Here is a 19,978-nt window from a genome sequence, read left to right as displayed (position 1 = left end):
CATGTTGTATTGAGTAATGGAAACTGAGGAAACTAGGTCTTTAATATGAGTACGTATGTTAAACTGGCTAGGAGTTAGGTTGCATTTAATGTTTGCTCAGTTATAGGTGCCAGAGGCTTCAAATTCCTCTTGTAGTCATGCGTTTTGTGTCCTATGTTCACTTTGTGCTTTCCTAAGACTTTAGAGAAAGTCTGTATCTTATAGCTCCTTCAGTTATAATTCACTGTTACAATACTGGAGACATGTTGGTATGGTGACAAGGTTTGGAGGATTAAAGGGGAGCAATCTGTAGTCTTACAATTAAATCTAATCTTTTGCTCAACAAATGTCTCTGGGCTGCGACCTTCACAAGTGTTTCTTCAGTAATATAACCCATTCTCCGCCCCTCTCCACTTTCTACTCCTTTTCCTCCTTTCCCTGGCTGAAGCATTCCTAGTCTATTGCCTTGAAGCTTTTGTGACTACTGGTTACATATTATGTATGTGTAGTGTCTATCTATCTATCTATCTATCTATCTATCTATCTATCTATCTATTTATCTATCTATATATCTATCTATCTGTCTGTCTGTCTGTCTGTCTGTCTGTCTATCTACACAGGAAGGTTATAGGGAGCTAAAATAGGAAAAGTGTTCTTTCCTGAGCTGAGTTAAAGATCTAAAGATAAAGATCTGATCCAGAAGGTGAAAAAAAATCCCTTTTCTTGGAGAGTAGCCCTGGGTGATAATGAAAAGGTCTTGGGATATTTCACAAAAGACTCTTATCCTCCCCCTACGAGCAAAGGTGAGAGGACTTTTCTCTGGACTCTCACTGTATGAGCTTGATTGGGTTCTCAGAGGTGAAATGCACAATAGTGTGTCCCACTCCTGACCCCAGCCCAAGATTATATGGTCCTTAGGAATTTCTCACTCACACTAATTCACACTTGGCTTCCAACAGTTTATCAAAATCAGCATTTATGTGTTTTTAACCATGTCTACTAGTTAATGACTCCAGCAGCTTCTGTTCCAGGTCAGCAGATCTTAGCTGTGACTCTCTGAATATACTTTTCTCCTCAGTTTGGGAAAAAGTTTTGGGATGACAGTTCATTGTGTGACCTCAGTTTTTTGATGGCTTAAGAAATTGTTGATATTCAGTATGTTCAGCTTTTTCTTGTTTTAAGGTAGGGAGTGATAATTTCCAAGCTTTTTTTCATGTTAAAATGAAGCTAAAACCAAAATCCAAAGTCATGTTTTAATTTAAATGCTTTATATTTTTCTTTGCTATTAACATATCATTAATTAATACATATTCTTTGGTAATCAGCAATTAAGAGAAAAACTAAGTTTCCCTCCTTCATGAAAAGTTAAATTTGCCATTTTCTTTGAATATAGCCTAACTTTCCTGCCAACCCTCTTCAACATTTTAGAATAATTTGTGTTTCCTTTAACTCCTCTGAGTCAACCATCCTATTTTCATCTTTTTCTACTCCTAGAAACCATAATAAAGAACAAAATTTGGCAAATTTTACCATTAAAAGCAATGTGAATAATCCTCTGCAAATTTAGATGTGGGAATGGATAGGTTTGAGAACTTCTCTATAGACACTTGAGGCTGAAATACATTAAAATACCTGGCCCTTCTTTGCTACCATATTCAAAAAATGAGGTTAAAAAGATATAATGGATTTTGAAGAGAACTGGCAGAGATGATTAAATAGATGGGAGGTATAGCCTGTGGAGAAAGATATAAAGACTTCAATTCTTTCATTTGAAAGTGATCATTTATAACCTGGACCTGAAGTTACAAAGCCATGATAAGAGTATACTAAATGAAAGGGTGGTGCTTTGATTCCTATTTCTAGGAAAATAGAGACTGTGACTTTTTCAATAATATATGCATTAATTGCATAGTTGGTCTAGAGTGAGAAATGAGGCCTACTCTATTTATGCCCTTGAAGAATTATGGTTTTATGAAATTATCTTAAGTTTCTTTTATCACATTATTTCTGAATTTATTTTTCCAGGCAATTTCATGATCCTAATTTGGCTTTCTAAATAAGTTTCTTCCAATGAAAAAGAAATACATTGATGGGAAACAAAAGGAAGTTTAGCTAGGTAGTTATAATTCCCATGGGAAATTAATTTACTGACCTTCTCTTTAACGAGTTAGTGTTTTATGAATTCGGTTAGCTTGTAACAGTCTGTTAGGGCCAAATAAATAATTCAATCATAAAAAGGAACCTGAAATTGAGCTCCTTAAGGACAAAATTATAGGTTAAAAAAAGGAAATCTGACTAGGTAGATAATCTAGGATTTGCACATATAAGCTACCTTACTAATTATTACTTCACATCTGTTACTGCATACTGATGAGGAGACATACTGACCTTGGTATATCAGCAATGCCCAAAATGCAACACAACTAACTTAGCAAAATAAAATTAGCTAAATGCATTATTAATATAATCATTGCTGTGGGCACTAATTAAGATGAAAATTAATTTCAAGACCTGGTATAAGAAAACATCTAATCACATAAATTATCATTGTTATAGAAAACTGTTTGCCTTAGGAAGCCACATTTTTAAAAGAATGGGAATAAACTGCCTCATAAAAATGGTTTTCATAACCACCTAGTTATTGCCTGTGAATACTAATTAAACGCTTTATATAATTTTATATGACAAATATTGTGGTCAATAATTATATAAGGATACTATTCAGAATTTTTTTCAAACTATTTTAAAAATTGGAAAGTTAGCTAAATTGTATGATACATTTAGACACTAAACTTTTTGTTTGTAGTTAAGTTTCTAAAAAAACTAAATAAGAATTTCCCACTAATTTTTCAAAATTGTCAGTTTCTAAGTGGGTATAAAGCAACCCAAGGTAGAAGTAAATCTTTAAAAGATCTGACTTAAAAAGCCTAATTTATAAAGCATTCATTCATTTATTAAATATTAGTTGAATTTCCTCTGACCCATACACCAGAAAATCAAAGTGGAATACATCAAAATCATATGCCTCGTCTCTACCGAAATAAAAACAACCAGATACCTGCCATTCAAGAGATTATAATCCAGTAGGATGGACCAATTAATTCAGTATAAAGTGGTAAGTGATAAAACAGAGTCAGAAACATGTACTAAGTAATAGAAATTCTAAAGTTGTTTTAACTTCCATTACAGCTCTGTAAAGGAAACTTCCCAGGACATGAGTGCATAGATGGAATGAAAATAAGAGTGGTCTTCAAATGTTACTGGCATGTGAGGAGTAAAATTAAGATAATAGGTTTTATTAGCAATAAGCAGAGTAGTAGAAAAGAAAATATTCTCAGTGAAAACTGAAAACTCAAAGTAAAAGGAATGGGGAAAAGACAGACAGATCAGTTTAAGACTCCACAGTATTCATAAGAAGCTGTCTTGGGTCTGCCCATATTATAGCAGCAGATACAGCAATAGAAAGAACAGTAAATGAGAATAGTTCTTGTGTGGTCCAGAACAGCAAGAAATTGCTGGGAGGGGATCTTGAGTGGATTAAAGAGAAACAACAGAGGTAGGATTTTGATTTTGTATACATATGTCATGCCTAGCCTGAAAGCACAAAGAATTTTTGATCTTGCATATACTTGTCTTTCTGCTACTCCCATAATCACAAGTCAGTGTGAATAATTCACGCAATGTGACACCTTGTCTCATTTCAACATCTCTTGTGAGCAACTTCTGGGATGAAGACAGTGGAGTTCATCCTTTTGGGTGGTAGTTTAGGAGGGAAACCGGGATGGCAGCAGTTGTGTCACCATGATGGCTTGACTGTTCTTTTTTTCATTTAATTACTACCAAGAAGAATGGCTTCCTTTCCCAAATAGGGAGAAAAGAGGAATTTTATGTCATCTACATCTATTCTTTTCTTGAGGAAAATATAGATGTCATTCCTAAGAGAAGTCATTTCTTGAGGGAAAAGAAAGGAAAGAAACAGTAGGAAGACAATTTCTTTCCTCAAGGTTATTAAGGTAAATTTGATCTAAAACTCAAAATATGCATAAAAGTCTTCACAAGCTTTGTTAAGACAAGTTGAAGACATTTTGTGTACTTAGTATTTTTTATTATGCATTTCCTATTATCCTCTCAAGCCAGTTTTCCATAAGGCTAAAACCAATTATGCTTCTATGTTTTGTTTCATTTTGTTTTTAAGTGTCTACAAAAACCTAAATTCTGTCAGCACTGATGGTCAGATTTCAGCTTCCCATGTACTAAATTCACAGCAGTCCTGAAAATCATTTCTCCCACTCCCTCTTCCTTGGGCACTTCCCTCCCAAGGTTTTGTGAAAGCATATTCACAGATAAGGACATTTATAACTGCTTGTTTTGTTTTGAGGCATGCACTTGAGATACTTCCCAGAAATGGAAAATTATATTTTTAGCATCTCCATACTCAACAATTGCTGATAGTGTATTGGGAGAAAAGAAAGGTTGGTATGAAAGCATAAAGCACCTAGAGGTGAGCTGACAGTGCTTTAGGAAGTAAGAGAGAGAGAGATGTAGGTAACCTTGATGTGTTTGGTTAATTGTACTTCCTTTCCCCTCCACCTTTATTATGTCCCCTGAAAGATCCTGGTGCTAAGGAGATTCTAAGACTATCTTCACAAATTCTGTAGGGTATCCAGTGGTTTGTAAAAATCACAGGAGAATTACAAGGTGAATAACTATTTTTAGTGAGTTATGTCATGGAATATGATTTGATCCCTTGTTCCAGCATCAAACAATATGATATCATGGGAAATAAATGAAATTATGTATTGAAATTTGTTCTGTTATCTCATACTTTGATATATATTTATTTTTAACAAGGAGATTATGGAAAAAAATTGCACTTTTTCCTTTCTATGGCTCAAATAATTTTAACACATTGGCTTTTCTTCAATATACTGACTGGTTGGAATGAAGAAAGATGAAGATTTCAGGAGCTAATAAAATATTCCTTTTTTCTATTGTTGAAAGGATTTTTAGACTGTATTCCCAAAGACAGATAAATAAAACTGGAAATATAAAATGCATCTTGTTAGTCTAATTATTTTCTCACAGACGTTTCTGACTCTTTTGAAAAATTGGTATAAAATTGACCTACGAGTATTTTTCCTACAGCCTGATGAAAGTGTTGGAAAAGAAACATTATTTGAAACTGGTTTGGTTAAAAAGGTTTACAATTAAAGCCCTCATTCAATAAAGTGCATCATATGGCAAGTAGGAGGAGTCTAGTGTTCCAAGAATCAGGATTTTAAATTTGAGCTATTTATATTAAAAACGGTATTTTTATATCTGTCGAAAATGATGTTTGTTGGTATCAAATCCTGATTGCTAATTCTCTGCAAAATAAATGAAAATAGAAATTTTTTTTGGCTGAAAAAGTCTAGGTCTGATTGTGGGAAAGCATCAAGAATTGGACATACCCAACAGGCAACCAGCAGCAGGACTCTAATCAAGAAAAATTATAATCAGTTTTCCGGAAGAAAAAAAAGTTCTACATGCAGCAGAATACTAAATCTATGTCTCTGTTTTTTTTTTTTTTTTTTTTTTCTTCATTGAAGTTAGTAGACTGACTCCACAAATTCAATTTTTATTCACTCCTAAACAAACTGAATTTTCTTCCTTAGTATAAAAGAAAAGAAAAGAAAAGAAATTCTCCTGAGTTCATTTCCATTTTAATTACCCCCTTTGAAGAAGCTGATATTATTTGACTACTACCAATTACCCCTTAGTTTCTTATTGTCATTCTCCTCTTTTTACATCTTTTCTTCCACCAACTCTTTATTTGTACGTATTTCTCATGGTTATAAATTTAGTTTTCTCTCTTTACATACTCCTACTAGAGGAAATTGTCCACGATGACTTTATCTATTGCCAAAATTTTAGTAGCTTTGAAACCTATGCTTTCAGACCTAATTCTCCTCTGAGTTCGATACTCAAATTTTACTCTACATTGAATTCAGCAGAGATGGCTCAAACAAAGCAGACCAAGGATGAGCTCATCATCTGCATCCATGCCACCAAACTGCTGCTCAGCCCAAATATTGCATAGACATAATTTTTCCTGGAATAAATTGTTGTTATTTTCAACTACTTCTCCATGAACAGCGATCTGTTATCTGGCACTAATTTGTCATTTGTGAATCAAAAATTTATTCTACATCCCACTTCTGGCCTTGTTTTCTGGCCTTTGTTTTCTCCCACCCAAAAGATTAAAATGTTCTCTTAACTAGTCTTTGTTATTCTACTTTCTCTCCACCTCAAAGTGTCTAAAACAGTCTTTCATTTCTTCATTCTTCATTATAAGAAAAAAAATTATTCCATTAAATCTACATTGCTTTCAGTCTAAATCTATACATAGTCAGAGTTCTCCATGGTTAAGCCTACACATGTAGAATTCATTTTTTGTTGTCCCCACCCACCCCGCCTCACAAAGCTCTGTTATGTTTAATACATAAGGCATATTAGGTTCCTTGCATTCAAACAGTAATTTAGGCACCTTCTGCATTTTATGACTTTGGACGTGAAGCTATTTATTTCAAGAAAATACCTGTCTCACGTCTTTTTAATTCACATCCATAATCACTAATAGGACATGACAAGATAATAAGAGACAAAATTGAGACAATGTACATTAGCTTGCTACTACTCTAACATTTAGTATTATTTTATTCCACTTTCAATTTCTACTTGAAATTTCTTGCTATTTAGTTATCTCTATTATTTTTCGTAGGCCCTAAAGTTAAAGGAGTTTAATAGAAATCTTAGGAATTGATCTCTCCAAATGAACATCAGAGTAAAATGGATCTAAATTATTATCCAGATGATTGCTTCTGAAGTTTAAGGAGCATAGAAACTTGTTAAATCATTATTTTTGATAGAGTAGGTTTGGGATGGGGCCTAAGATTTTTATTTTTAATGAGTTCCCAGGTGATTACAACGTTGCTGATCTAAGGACTGTACTTTAAATAGTAAGACTCTAAAATGGCCTTTCTTAAACTTTAGTATTTACAAAATTAATCATATAGACTTGTTAGATATGAAGACTTTAAAGCCCCAAGACACAGAGATTCCAATCCCTGACGTCTGGAATATCCATATTTTAATAAACTCCTATTTGTGAATTGAAATTAGAGAAAAAGTTGCCTCAAGAAAAAATAGATGATATGCATTCTTGTTGAATTGAAGGTTAGCTTTATCATCACATGGTTCTCTTTGCAGAATTAATAACATGAGGATCGATACTTTTCACTATCACGGCATTAGAAAGTTAAATAGTAAGATAATGCCCTTTCCTTAAACTTGTTTATACAGAGTAAATTTAAAATGTTCACATGCATTCCAAAGAAAGAAAGTAACTCAAGTTACAAGGACAATTTTTAAAATGTAATACTTTTAGAACATTTTCAGTATCACACTACTTTTAAACAGTTGCAATAAACATTTTCTAAAAGTACATTGAGTTAGAATTGCTCTATTATTTCAAAAGAACAAAAGTTCAGGCTGGTTCAAGTAAAGATGTTCACTTTTAAAGATATATGTTAAATCAACAGAAAAACTTTCTTACAGAACTATATGAAAAATCCTCTACATAACTATGTTACAAAAAAAGTGTGTGTATTATATATACACATATTTGTGTGTATGTATATTACATATATGCATATAAATCATGTTTGCATTTGGCTACACATAAGGAATAAGCAGGAAGTCCAAAGAAGGATGGATTCAGAAAGACCATGTAGAAACTCCTTACATTAGTTCAGATAAAAGATGATAATGTCTAGGGCAGGGTAGTGACAATAGTGGATGGAGAGGAAAAAACAGAATTATGAAATTCTATAGGTAGAATCAACAAAACCTAATTTTTTTTTTTTTTGGTTGCACCATGTAAAGGAGTTAATTTCTGAACTTAGTAAATTTGACATGCTAATAAAATATGCAAACAGGGATAGAAGGGCTTAGAAATTTTGAGAGAAGATTGAGAGATGGTTTTCAAAGTCAGCGATATCAAAATGGAAATTGGGAACCATTATACAATGGATTCAATCATCTGGAAAAATAAAGACAACAAAACACAAAGAGCATCTGACATACAGCAATCACTATTGTCAATATTTGTTTTATTTATTTATTTATTTGTTTGTTTATTTATTTATTTATTTTTTGAGACAGGGTCTTGCTCTGTCACCAAGATTGGAGTGCAGTAATGCAATCATATCTTGCTTCAGTCTCCCAAGTAGCTAAGACTACAGGCACATGTCACTTAGATAATATGAAGTTTTTTTTGTAAAGAGGGTGTCTTGTTCTGTTTCTAGGCTAGTCTCAAACTCCTGGCCTCAAGTGATCCTCCCACTTTGGCCTCCTAAAGTGATAGGATTACAGGTATGAGCCACCATACCTGGCCCACTTGCCAGCATTTGAAAGGAGAATTGAGATGGGCAAAGAAGACTGGGAATGTATTTTTCCCATAAAGTTTTTTTTTTTTTTTTTTTTTTTTTTTTTGATACAGAGTCTCACTCTGTCACCCAAGCTGGAGTGCAGTGGCAGGATCTCGGCTCACTACAACCTCCACCTCTTGGGTTCAATCGATTCTCCTGCCTCATCCTCCCAAGTACCTCGGACAACATGCATGTGTCACCACGCCCAGCTAATTTTTGTATTTTTAGTAGAGACAGAGTTTTATCATGTTGGCCAGGATGGTCTCGATCTCTTGACCTTGTGATCTGCCCGCCTTGGAATGTTTTTAAAAATTCAATTGAAGGTTATGTTTTGGTTGGCAAGAGAGGGGAGTATGTAAATGAGAACCCCTCACCATTCCTTCTCCTTCAAGTGTTTTTTTTTTTTTTTTTCTTTTTTAAATATTTTCCCCTGTAAAGACTTTTGTTATTTGGCCAAAAGATTACTTCTTACCTGACTTAGGCATATTATACTTCCAGCTAATTTTTGAAAGGACTTTTAGTCCTGTCTCCCGAGTTTCTGTCCTCACTAGTGTATATCTCTGCTGCCTTCCAGTCTTGTTACAAGTGAAAGTAATTATACATATTAGAAGTCATAATATTTTTGCAAGTAACCAAGAAATTAGAAGTGTCTGCAGCAAAGCAACCATTAGCAGAAAAGCAAACAATTCAATCATGCCTATCTTTTGTTTAATGGAAATCACAACTGAGAAGAAAATGAGAGATTATTACACAGCCTGATGGAAGAACTCTTCTGCTTTGCATAAAATATTTCTCCTTGATGAAAGAACCAGGATACTGAAGGATACCAATAACACAAAGAAACCATAAACCTTTTGTAATTCTTGAAGTCGAATTCTCCCAGCAGAGGAATTGTATTTTATTATGGGTTAGTAATAGCCATGCAGAGAAATCACTCACAAAAAAATAGCAATGCACTTCGGGAGGATGATCAGTTATTGCACACATGAAGTGTATCAGAAGTGCTTCTATCTGTTTCTGCCCACATCTGCTGCAAATGTCTGCATAAAATTTGCATTCAGACTCCTTATATAATAAGTAATTAAATTTCAAATGACTGTTCGTATTTTTGGAGTTGAACATGTAATTATTACTTATACTATATTATATTTATTTTCCGTATAATTAATATACACACAGTTAAAAAGCTAATAGTGCAGACTTAGAATAAAAAGTAACAGCCTGCTTCGCAACTTAAGTCTCTTTTTTAAAAAGGCAGTCATGTTTAAACCCTAGATAATTTTTTATTGTAGTTTTAAACCAAATATTTGTTTTATTTTATAATTTTAACTTTTATTTTAGACTCAGGGGTACATGTTTTACTTGGGTATGTTGTGTGATGCTGAGGTTTATGGTACTATTGATCCCTTTACCCAGGTACTGAGCATAGTACCCAATAATTAGTTTTTCAACCCTTCCCCCTCTTCCTATCTCCCCACTCTAGTATTCCTCTGTCTATTGTTGTCAGTTTTATGTGCATGAGTGCCCATTTTTAGCTCCCACTTTTAGTGATAAAATGCAGCATTTGGTTTCGTGTTACTGTGTTAATTTGCTTAGGACAAGGGCCTCCAGCTGCATCCATGTTGTTGTTCATTCTTTTTATTGTCCCATAGTATTACATGGCATATATGTATCATATTTTCTTTACCCAGTTCACTGTTGATGGCCACCTAGGTTAATTTCATGGTCTTTGCCATTGTGAACAGTGCTGTGATGAACATACCAGTGCATGTGTATTTTTGGTAGAATGATTTATATTCCTCAGGGTGTATATCCAGTAATGAGATTTCTGGAATGAATAGTAGTTCTAAGTTCCTTAAGAAATCTCCAAACTGCTTTCCACAGTGGCTGAACTAATTTATATTCCCATGAACAATGTATAGGCGTTCCCTTCTCTGTGCGGCTTTACCAGCATCTGTCTTTTGACTTTTTAATGACAGCCCTTCTGTCTGTTTTTGATTTGCATTTATCTGGTGATTAATAATGTGGGATATATTTTTATGTTTTCTGGCCACTTGTATGTCTTCTTTTGAGAAGTGTCTGTTCATATCTTCCGCCCACCTCTTAGTAGGATTGTTTATTTTTTGCTTGTTGAATTGTTTAAGTTCTTTATGGATTCTGAATATTAGATCTTTTTCAGATGCATAGTTTGCAAATATTTTCTCCCATTCTGTAGACTTTTCATGCTGTTATAGTTTCTTTTGCTGTGCAGAAACTCTTTAGTTTAAATTAGGTCCTACTTTTCAATTTTTGTTTTTGTCGCAATTGCTTTCGAGGACTTAGTCATAAATTCTTTGCCAAGGATGATGTACAGAATGATGTTTCCTAGGTTTTCTTCTAGGATTCTTGTAGTTTGAGGTCTTACATTTAAATGCTTTATCTATCCTCAAGTTTAACCTCTAGAAGATTTTAAATTAAATTTATAATATGTATATTACTAGAATTATTTAACTATTTTAGAAATCTATTAATTTACTTAAACAACTCCTTTCTTATTCTTTTTACACCTTTAAAATAGAGTTATCACCAATTTTATGTTTTTATCTGTTAATTTTTGCAAATTCATGGAGTTAATTTTTTTTTTTTTAAATATCAATCCTATGATGGGTGCAGCAAACTACCATGACACATGTATACCTATGTAACAAACATGCACATTCTGTACATGTATCCTGGAACTTAAAATATAATAAATTAAAAAAATAAAAAACATATCAACCCCAAAGAGAATGTATTATCATTTTTTTGTTAGGGAAGGATATTAACATTGTTAGAATTCAGACTATTTAACAATACATAGAGAATGATACTCTTTCAAATGAACTCATCAGGACAGACACAGCAGTGAGCAGCCTTCTAGTGAGTGCACTCAGCCTTCTACAGTTTCCTTTGGCATACTTTGTCATTTTTGAATTCCCAACTTCTGTCATCTCAATTTTCCTCTTTAGTATTTTAAATTTTAATTAATTTTACCTTCTCTTCTGAAACCCTAGGTTTGATATTTGCATTTTGTTGATATTACTGTATATTGTATTTTGTTTCTCAAACTAAGCTACATGATAGTCAGTTCTGGAGCACTTTCACAAACAAGCGGGCCTGGGCCTTGTTACCAGACATTTTAATATAATTGCTTTAAAATCAGGGTTAAGAACTATAGGTCTATAACTTGAATATGAATTGTGAAACCAAATAAACCATGTTTTCAACACCTTTATATAAGTGATATCCACAACTAAAAATTAGATTTCTTCATGTGGAGAATGATGTGTCTATGTGTGTATGTTTTACTATATTTTCTACATAGTTAACATGTCCGCTAATTTGTCATTATAATCAGCTGCTGTGTTGAAATGTGTTTTGCCTTGTTTTTTCTGAAGGTCTCTATTAACTATTGTGCCAGTCCTCCAAGACTTCCCATGTAAATACACTTTTTGATATTTTGATCGATTCATCATATAATTCTTAGATAAAAGTCACTCATTTAGAAATATGAAGGCACTGTTCATTTGTATGGTTTTGCTGATGTGAACTCCAATACATTCCTGGTCTTGGGTAGGTAACACATTTTATCCTCTGAAATTTTTATGGGTGTCTATACATCATTGATGTTATAAATTTCACAATATTTGCCAGTGTGTATATTTGTTAAAAAGTTATTGGCCTGTGTACTTGGTGGTTACTTGAAGAACTGTTGCAGCTTTAAAAGTTCCTTGGATGATCCTGTTCCTATTCCTCCCTTCAGTTTTCTTTCTTCCCTGTCATTTTTACTGATATTATGTGGATGTTGTAGATGGTATGAAAGAGGTTGATTCATAGGTCCATCTCTGTACTTTCAACTAAAGCTCCTTTAAAAGACTCACGTCTTCTACAACCCACTGCCTGGTGTTTTTGAGCCCTGAGCCTCAGGAGCTTGGCAGAGACAGCTCATGTCATCCACTGTAGTCTTATCATATGTCCTGCAGAGCTTCATCCTCTCTTCTCCATGAATCACCCACCTTGCAAATGCTTTCTGTGATAATCATCCTTGTTAAAATTTTAGTCACGGATCTCTCTCCCATTTTAATTGTTTTTTTTCTTTCCTCTGCTTCCTTCCTTCCTTCCTTCCTTCCTTCCTTCCTTCCTTCCTTCCTTCCTTCCTTCCTTCCTTTCTCTCTCTCTTTCTCTTTCTTTCTTTCTTTCTTTCTTTCTTTCTTTCTTTCTTTCTTTCTTTCTTTCTTTCTTTCTTTCTTTCTTTTCTTTCTCTTTTCTCTCTTCCTGTCTTTCTGTCTTTATTTCTCTTTCTGTCTTTCTTCTCATCATCCTCTTCACTCTCTCATCCTTCTCTTCTTTTTTCTTTTTCTTTATTCTCCATTAATGACACCTTGGAAAATTTTGGGGAGTGAAAATAAATAAATCCAAATGACCAAGTTTTAATGCTTGAACAAAAGCCAATTTATTCTAAAAAGCTTTACCCTAGAATTTATTATATCTTTACTTTTAATAAAGTTATACAAAGATAGTAATTATGGACTTGTTTAGAAAAACTATACTGAGCCAAAAATGCTGGACTTCTTACATATTGGACAATGTAGTAAACTACTTTTATAAATGACTATAAAAAATATGGGATTCTCTCAGACTTCTTTCTTGTATAATCGTCTTTTACTTCACTTGCTGAAGCTTCCACCATACCATTTCTTTCTACTGTTTTTACTCAACTATACAAATTAGGCATTACTCTCCTACTTATTTTGCAAACTCTACACATGAGATTTTAAATTTCTTTTTTGGGTGGTGTACATGTATAATTTTTAGATTCAAGTGCATTTTCTCTCTTCAAGATGAACAACATACAGTCTATTTAATGTGTTAGAGGTACAATGTGACAGATGTACTTAGTGTGTTACATCAAAAAGATTACTGAATATGGAAGGAGAGACATGGGATATCAGTTTAATCTACCATTTGGGCAAGTTATTAAAACCCTGATACGTCAATGACTTGTAAAGTGGGACTTAGTATGTATTCTTATTGGCTATTATATAAATAGCTTTAGAAATTTTAAAACTGCATCAAATCTACAATGTTAACACCTGTAATAATTGCAGGGGAATATTATTTTTACTCAAAGAATGAATTTTTCACCTTGTGCTATAATGTCAAAAAGATTCATTTGACCATCTTTCCTTTTGCTAGGAATCTATTATTTAAATTTGAAGGCACTTCCTATAAGAGTGCTTGAGTAATTTAAATGAGTTAGTGTCATGTATTGTAACAGGTCTGTAAATTGTTGTATTGATCTGCAAGAGTTCTATGTATTCTACAAGCCATTAGATCAGACAATGCATAAATATAAATCTTGAGAGTATTTTAAAGAGAAACACAAAAAGCCCTTTTTATATGTTTACTTCTATAGCCAGGATTACTTAGTTGATTAATTAGGTCTTCAATATATGGAATTATTTTATTTATATACTCCAACTTTGAAATAGTATGTTCGATGGATTTTCTTCTCTAATGCAGATCAAATCATGCAGATAAAACAGTGGTACAGGGGGAAGAGCAACAATATTTCAGCTGAATGATTTTCAATTAATCAGCCCAGGAGGAGATGATATGAATTGGAAATTCACAGGTTCAAAGAATATCTGATGAATTTTGACAGGAAGCCCATTATCTACAAAATATTTTTAGCATCTAACTCAGATATTATGAAAGCAAATACTTATCATCTAAACCAAATAACATGGATCTTTTAATAACAAGTAGAGTCGATTTTTATAATACTCTAACATTTCATGTTTTTCTATGTAATTTATTATATAGGTGACAGTGCAACTTTGAGGTTTTTAGGCATTATTGATATTAACTTCAAGTTCAATAGCATTATTGGTCCAGCAGTACTTTTACTTGACCCATGTCTTAATAAATGTAATGGCATCTGCTACTACCCATCACTTACATTTTTAATTGCACTCTTGGCAGCAGGCCAAGTGAGATCAAACATCCACTAGAACCCAATGCATCAACCAAACTACAAAATAACTTTGTATGTCACACATGGTAAGACGTCTTTCAATCATCCTATAATTTTTAAAAAGATACATGCCCTGAAGTCAGCATTATAAGATCTGAATATATTTTACTCCTCAAATGAATCGAAGGCCTTGATGAGTAGCTAAAAGTGGCAAGAAATTGTTGGAAATGCAGTTTTGATCCCTAAGTACTCTCTCTCCAACAATGGACTTGAAAAGGATCTGTTGAAGATTAGTTTGCTTTTCATTGTGCTTTTTAAGAAACACATATATGCATACACTTTCAGATAATTTCATTGTTCCTAAAAGGATTGGCGTACAAAGTCAATGAAAGATGAGTGGGGTAAAGTGTTCTCAGTTGACGTAAGCCTCAGCTTCCCTGCCTTATAGACAGGAGAACAGAAGCTTGACTTAACTTAGCAGAAGTGTGTTCCATAAAAAAAACTGTATCACCCTTTACCTTCTGAGGACGTCAGCTACACAGAAAAAAACAGTGAATATTTTGACTTTTTATGAAATAACTTTATATAGCTGTGATTCTTATTCCTCATCAACAGTGTGCCTGATTGTTTCACTCTTAATTCTACCAATTGATAAAACTTGTTTCAAGTCCGAGGCAACACTTATGTAATAATAATCAAGTACCATGAATTTACATTTTACTTACTTTTATCCACAGTCTAGTAACTATCTTACAGTCCTTCATTCGATTGCATATCAAACCAAAGAATATAATAGTCTTAGATTATCTGGGTAGTTCAATCTATTCAAGTAAGAAGTTCACTATATAATGAGATTAAAATGTTATAAAATGATAACTGGAAAGGTTCATAATCACTGCGGCTAGCCTAATTTCTTAAGAAAAAATGAAAAAAAGAGCCTTTGGATTCAAAATTCCAAGTTTGGTTCCAGCTCCACCATCCTTAATAATGTGTCCTTGGATAAATCACAATCATTTTAAGCTTCATCTTCTTTATCTAAGAAAATTTAGTGGGGTGGTGCAGTTGGACAAATAGATAATAACAGTTATCTAGTATTATAGTAAAATGAGTATTTTCACCACCCTAGAAATCTTCTGTGTTCCTCCTATTTGTCCAATCTCATGGAACACACAACAATATGAATGAACCCTAATATAGACTATCAGCTTCAATGATAATGATGTGTCTATGCGGGTTCATCAATAGTAACAAAGGTAACAATCTGGTGGGGGATGTTGATAATGGGAGAGACCGTGCATATAACAGGGAAGGATGTATATTGGAAATCTCCATGCCTTCTTCTGAATTTTGCTGTGAACTTAAAACTTCTCTAAAAAATAAAGTCGTTTTCTTAAAAGCATGCCATATAATACTATTAAAAATGATTGTTATGATAATCTATTTAGTGCATTTTCATACTGTCCAGCACATAGGAAATGTCCCATAAACATTTGCTTTCATTTCACAAAGTCCGCTCTTAAAATCTTAAGTAGGGGCCAGGCGCAGTGGCTCAGGCCTCTAATCTCAGCACTTTGGGAGGCTGAGGCAGGCAGATCCTGAGGTCAAGAGATCGAGACCATTCTGGCCAACAGGGTGAAACCCCGTCCCTACTAAAACTACAAAAAAATTAGCTGGGCATGCTGGTGCGTGCCTGTAGTCCCAGCTACTAAGGAGGCTGAGGCAGGAGAATCAGTTGAACTCAGAACGTGGAGGTTGCAGTGAGCCGAGATCATGCCACTGCACTCTGTCACAAAACAAACAAACAAACAAACAAAAATTTTAAGCAAAATCTCTATTCCGGCTGATAGGACATGTATATGAAAGCAATCACACAGTGCAGTTGTATAGTCCTAAAACCTAAGTAATCAGAGAATACTTTGCTGGAAATAATTGCATCCTACATGCAAGGTTTTTGTATATAAGATAAAGTATTCATCAGCATTTTGACACAAGAAATACATTATTCTGAAAGAATGGATGCTGACTATGTACTTAGTGATGAATACTTTTAGAATAGTAGGTAAAAATGCCTCACTCATCATAACTGCCTTTTGATATTTGAACCTTTGGGATATTGTAAACTAAATGGAAAAGAATAGAACATACATTTTTGGATATTAAAAAAGGACATACATATGTAGTTATTATTGACTTGCCAATTGAAAAACTGGGTATTGGAGACATCAGCTTAAACAAAACAAAGGAAAAATTTCTGTAAATCAAAGAAAAGTAGTTTTTACTATTTATGCATAACTTCCATGATCACATAGCTACATTAATTTGTAATGTCATGGAATCATTATTATAATCCTGAAAATTGGCACTAGTTCTAGTGTGCTGTTTAGAATCTACATAATTAGGACTTAACAGTGCTTATTATATATGAAATATGCAATGCTATTTGTAACCTTTTAACCATAATACACTGGAAACACTTATTCCAAGGCAATTTTGGCCTACCTTAGGTTATTGTGAAATAAACTTACGAAAAAACAGTCCATGACACAGGACTCAGAAGTTGTTAATAGGAGAGAATTCAAATTTTCCAAGGATCGCACAAGATTATGGTTTTTCTCTCTTTGCTACCCAAATGGTTTATTTATTTGTCGTACACTGAGAACTGAAGTTAATCTGACTATTCTTGATAATTTTTTCATGAGATCCTTGAAGAGATAAATTTAAAATACAAGCTCAATGAATTAAGCTGGCAGAAGGTATGTTCCACTTTATAGTCATCAGATGTGTTCAAAGAAGTTTCTCTGGCACTCAGAGGAGATATAAGACACTCAACTTATTCCTTGGATTCACTTTGACTTCACTTTAAAGACAACTGAAATATTTTCTCCTTATTTCCAAGTGGATAAACTAGGGTCTAGTTTGGACAACAAGATGATTTATTTAAGTTCCCTGGATATATAAATTATAAATATATATAACAATATATAATTATATATATTTATATTATATAAATAAATAAATATAAATATTATGTTGTATATAATTATATAATTATAATATATAATATAATAATTATAATATAGCAATATATAATTATATTATATATTAATATTATAATATATAATAATTATATAATAATATATAATTATATTCATATTATATTATATAATAACTATATAATAATATATAATTATATATATTATATGTTATATATATGCAGGCATTATGCATTTGTACAGGTAGTATAGGTACAAATTCAACCATAGTAAAAGTCGGTTTCTGTTTATACTCTAAGTAAATGTTTTTAAGGAAGAGAAGAATATCACAGACGGCTTTGTTACATTTTGTATGTAAAAGTACTATTAAACTTTTACAAGTGCACTAAAGGAAATTTTGAAAGAAGTTGAACACAGAAAAATTAAGTGGAAGCTTTATTAACATCCAAAATCATGAAAATCTCTAAGCTCTTATGTCTATGCTTATTCTTCAGATTTATATCACCTTCTCTGAATCAAAAACTGCTATTTTAAAATTAGTTTATTTTTATTCTATTTTTTATTGTAGAGTACTAATTAAATATACAAATACATATATGCATATATATATATATATATAATGATATTAAGGTGATGTGCTTTTTACCATTTTATTTTCTAAAAAGGAAGAAAGAGAAAAGATAATAAAGTTAAATCTGAAACTGTACAGACTATAAGATATTAGCCTACTTTATACCTAATATTTGCCTGTCCCAGATACACACACACACTCACACATACACATGCACACACACACACACACACACACAGACATGCATCACCACAACATCAAGGAGAAAACTTCTTATGGACAGAGAAGCTTGGGTCTGTTTTCCAAGCCCCAAATTCAAATGCCTACAGCATCACATGCTGAGAGCCAGGTGGCACTGGCATGGTGAAAGGGGCTTGCGCCAGAGAAGAAGACCTCTGGAATTATGAAACTCAGGGTTCATAGAGAATGTGCAGGCACATATATCCATCCGTGCCTCTGAAAATAAATAGCCCTTGTCTTTTACTCTGAAATGTGAACAAATTTTCTCTTGGGGTGGGGGAAAAGGGCTCTAAAGTGGAATGTAGGCACTGGGCACTGGGTAAGATAGAAGATTTATCTAAACTATTGTCATTAGAATAGAAGCAATTGGCTCTGCGGAAATTCACCATCTCTAACCCCCAAGCCTAATTAGTACTTAGTTATCCTTGAGGTCCCAGAGGTCTTTGTTCATCAAGCCCTAAACATGGAGAAACGTAAAATTACTCCTGGAGCATCATCGTCTTAAAAAAGTTTCTATAAGGAGGTCATATTAGTGCAATGAATTATAAACATATTGACATTGCATTTGCATTAATAAATAATAAAGTGTAATATAAACATAGAAAATAATAAATATTTCAGAAACAGAATATATAATTAAAACAAAATGAAATACATGTCAACAATACACTTCAATCATTTGCAGTCCATATGATTGGTAGTAGATACATATTCCCAGTTACGTCTTATTAATATTCGAAGAAAAGTACAAATATAAAAATTGGGAAAACAGGCAAAAGTTATGAAGGTGAATCTCAGATTAAGAAATATAGATGTCCTTTAAAAAATAAAACATAAACAAAAGTACTAGTAGCCTGAAAATGAAAATTAAAACAAAATTCAAACACTTCACTATCATAACAAATAACAAAAATGTAAACTATTGATAACACTCAGTGCTAATAAAAATGAAAGGGAAGATGCACTCTCATACATTGTTACAGGGGATGGAATTTGTTACAACTTTTAGGAATACATCAATTATTATTTATTACTTTTTGAATAGCTCAGTCCACCAAAATTTTTTTTTTTTTTTTTTTTTTGAGACGGAGTCTTGCTCTGTCGCCCAGGCTGGAGTGCAGTGGCTGGATCTCAGCTCACTGCAAGCTCTGCCTCCCGGGTTTACGCCATTCTCCTGCCTCGGCCTCCCGAGTAGCTGGGACTACAGGCGCCCGCCACCTCGCCCGGCTAGTTTTTTGGTATTTTTTAGTAGAGACGGGGTTTCACCGTGTTCGCCAGGATGGTCTCGATCTCCTGACCTCATGATCCGCCCGTCTCGGCCTCCCAAAGTGCTGGGATTACAGGCTTGAGCCACCGCACCCAGCCCACCAAAATTTTTATCATTGTTACAGAACCAATATGTTCCTATGTCTGTTGTGCAGTAACATATCAATATACTTAGACAGAAGGATTTGCAACAGAGAAAGAGTTTAACCATTTCAGGGCAACGGAGCAAGGAGATACGAGGAGACTCTCAAAGCCATCTCCTTGAGGAATTACGGGCTGGGGCTTTTAAGGGGATCATGGAGGGCAAGGGGCTGTAAAATTGGGGTTGTTGATTGGTTAGAGGAAAGGGCAAGAAGTCATCAGGATATGGAAACTATGTTCTTTGGTGAATCTGCTTCCCTGAGGTGTCATTCAGATCAGCTGACATCAGTAGCTTCATTGGTATGCAGGAGCTGAAAGAATATCG

This window comes from Macaca mulatta, chromosome 1 (genome assembly GCF_049350105.2).
Source record: "Macaca mulatta isolate MMU2019108-1 chromosome 1, T2T-MMU8v2.0, whole genome shotgun sequence".
In the NCBI taxonomy this organism is placed as follows: domain Eukaryota; kingdom Metazoa; phylum Chordata; class Mammalia; order Primates; family Cercopithecidae; genus Macaca; species Macaca mulatta.
Note: the sequence above shows the minus strand (reverse complement) of the source record.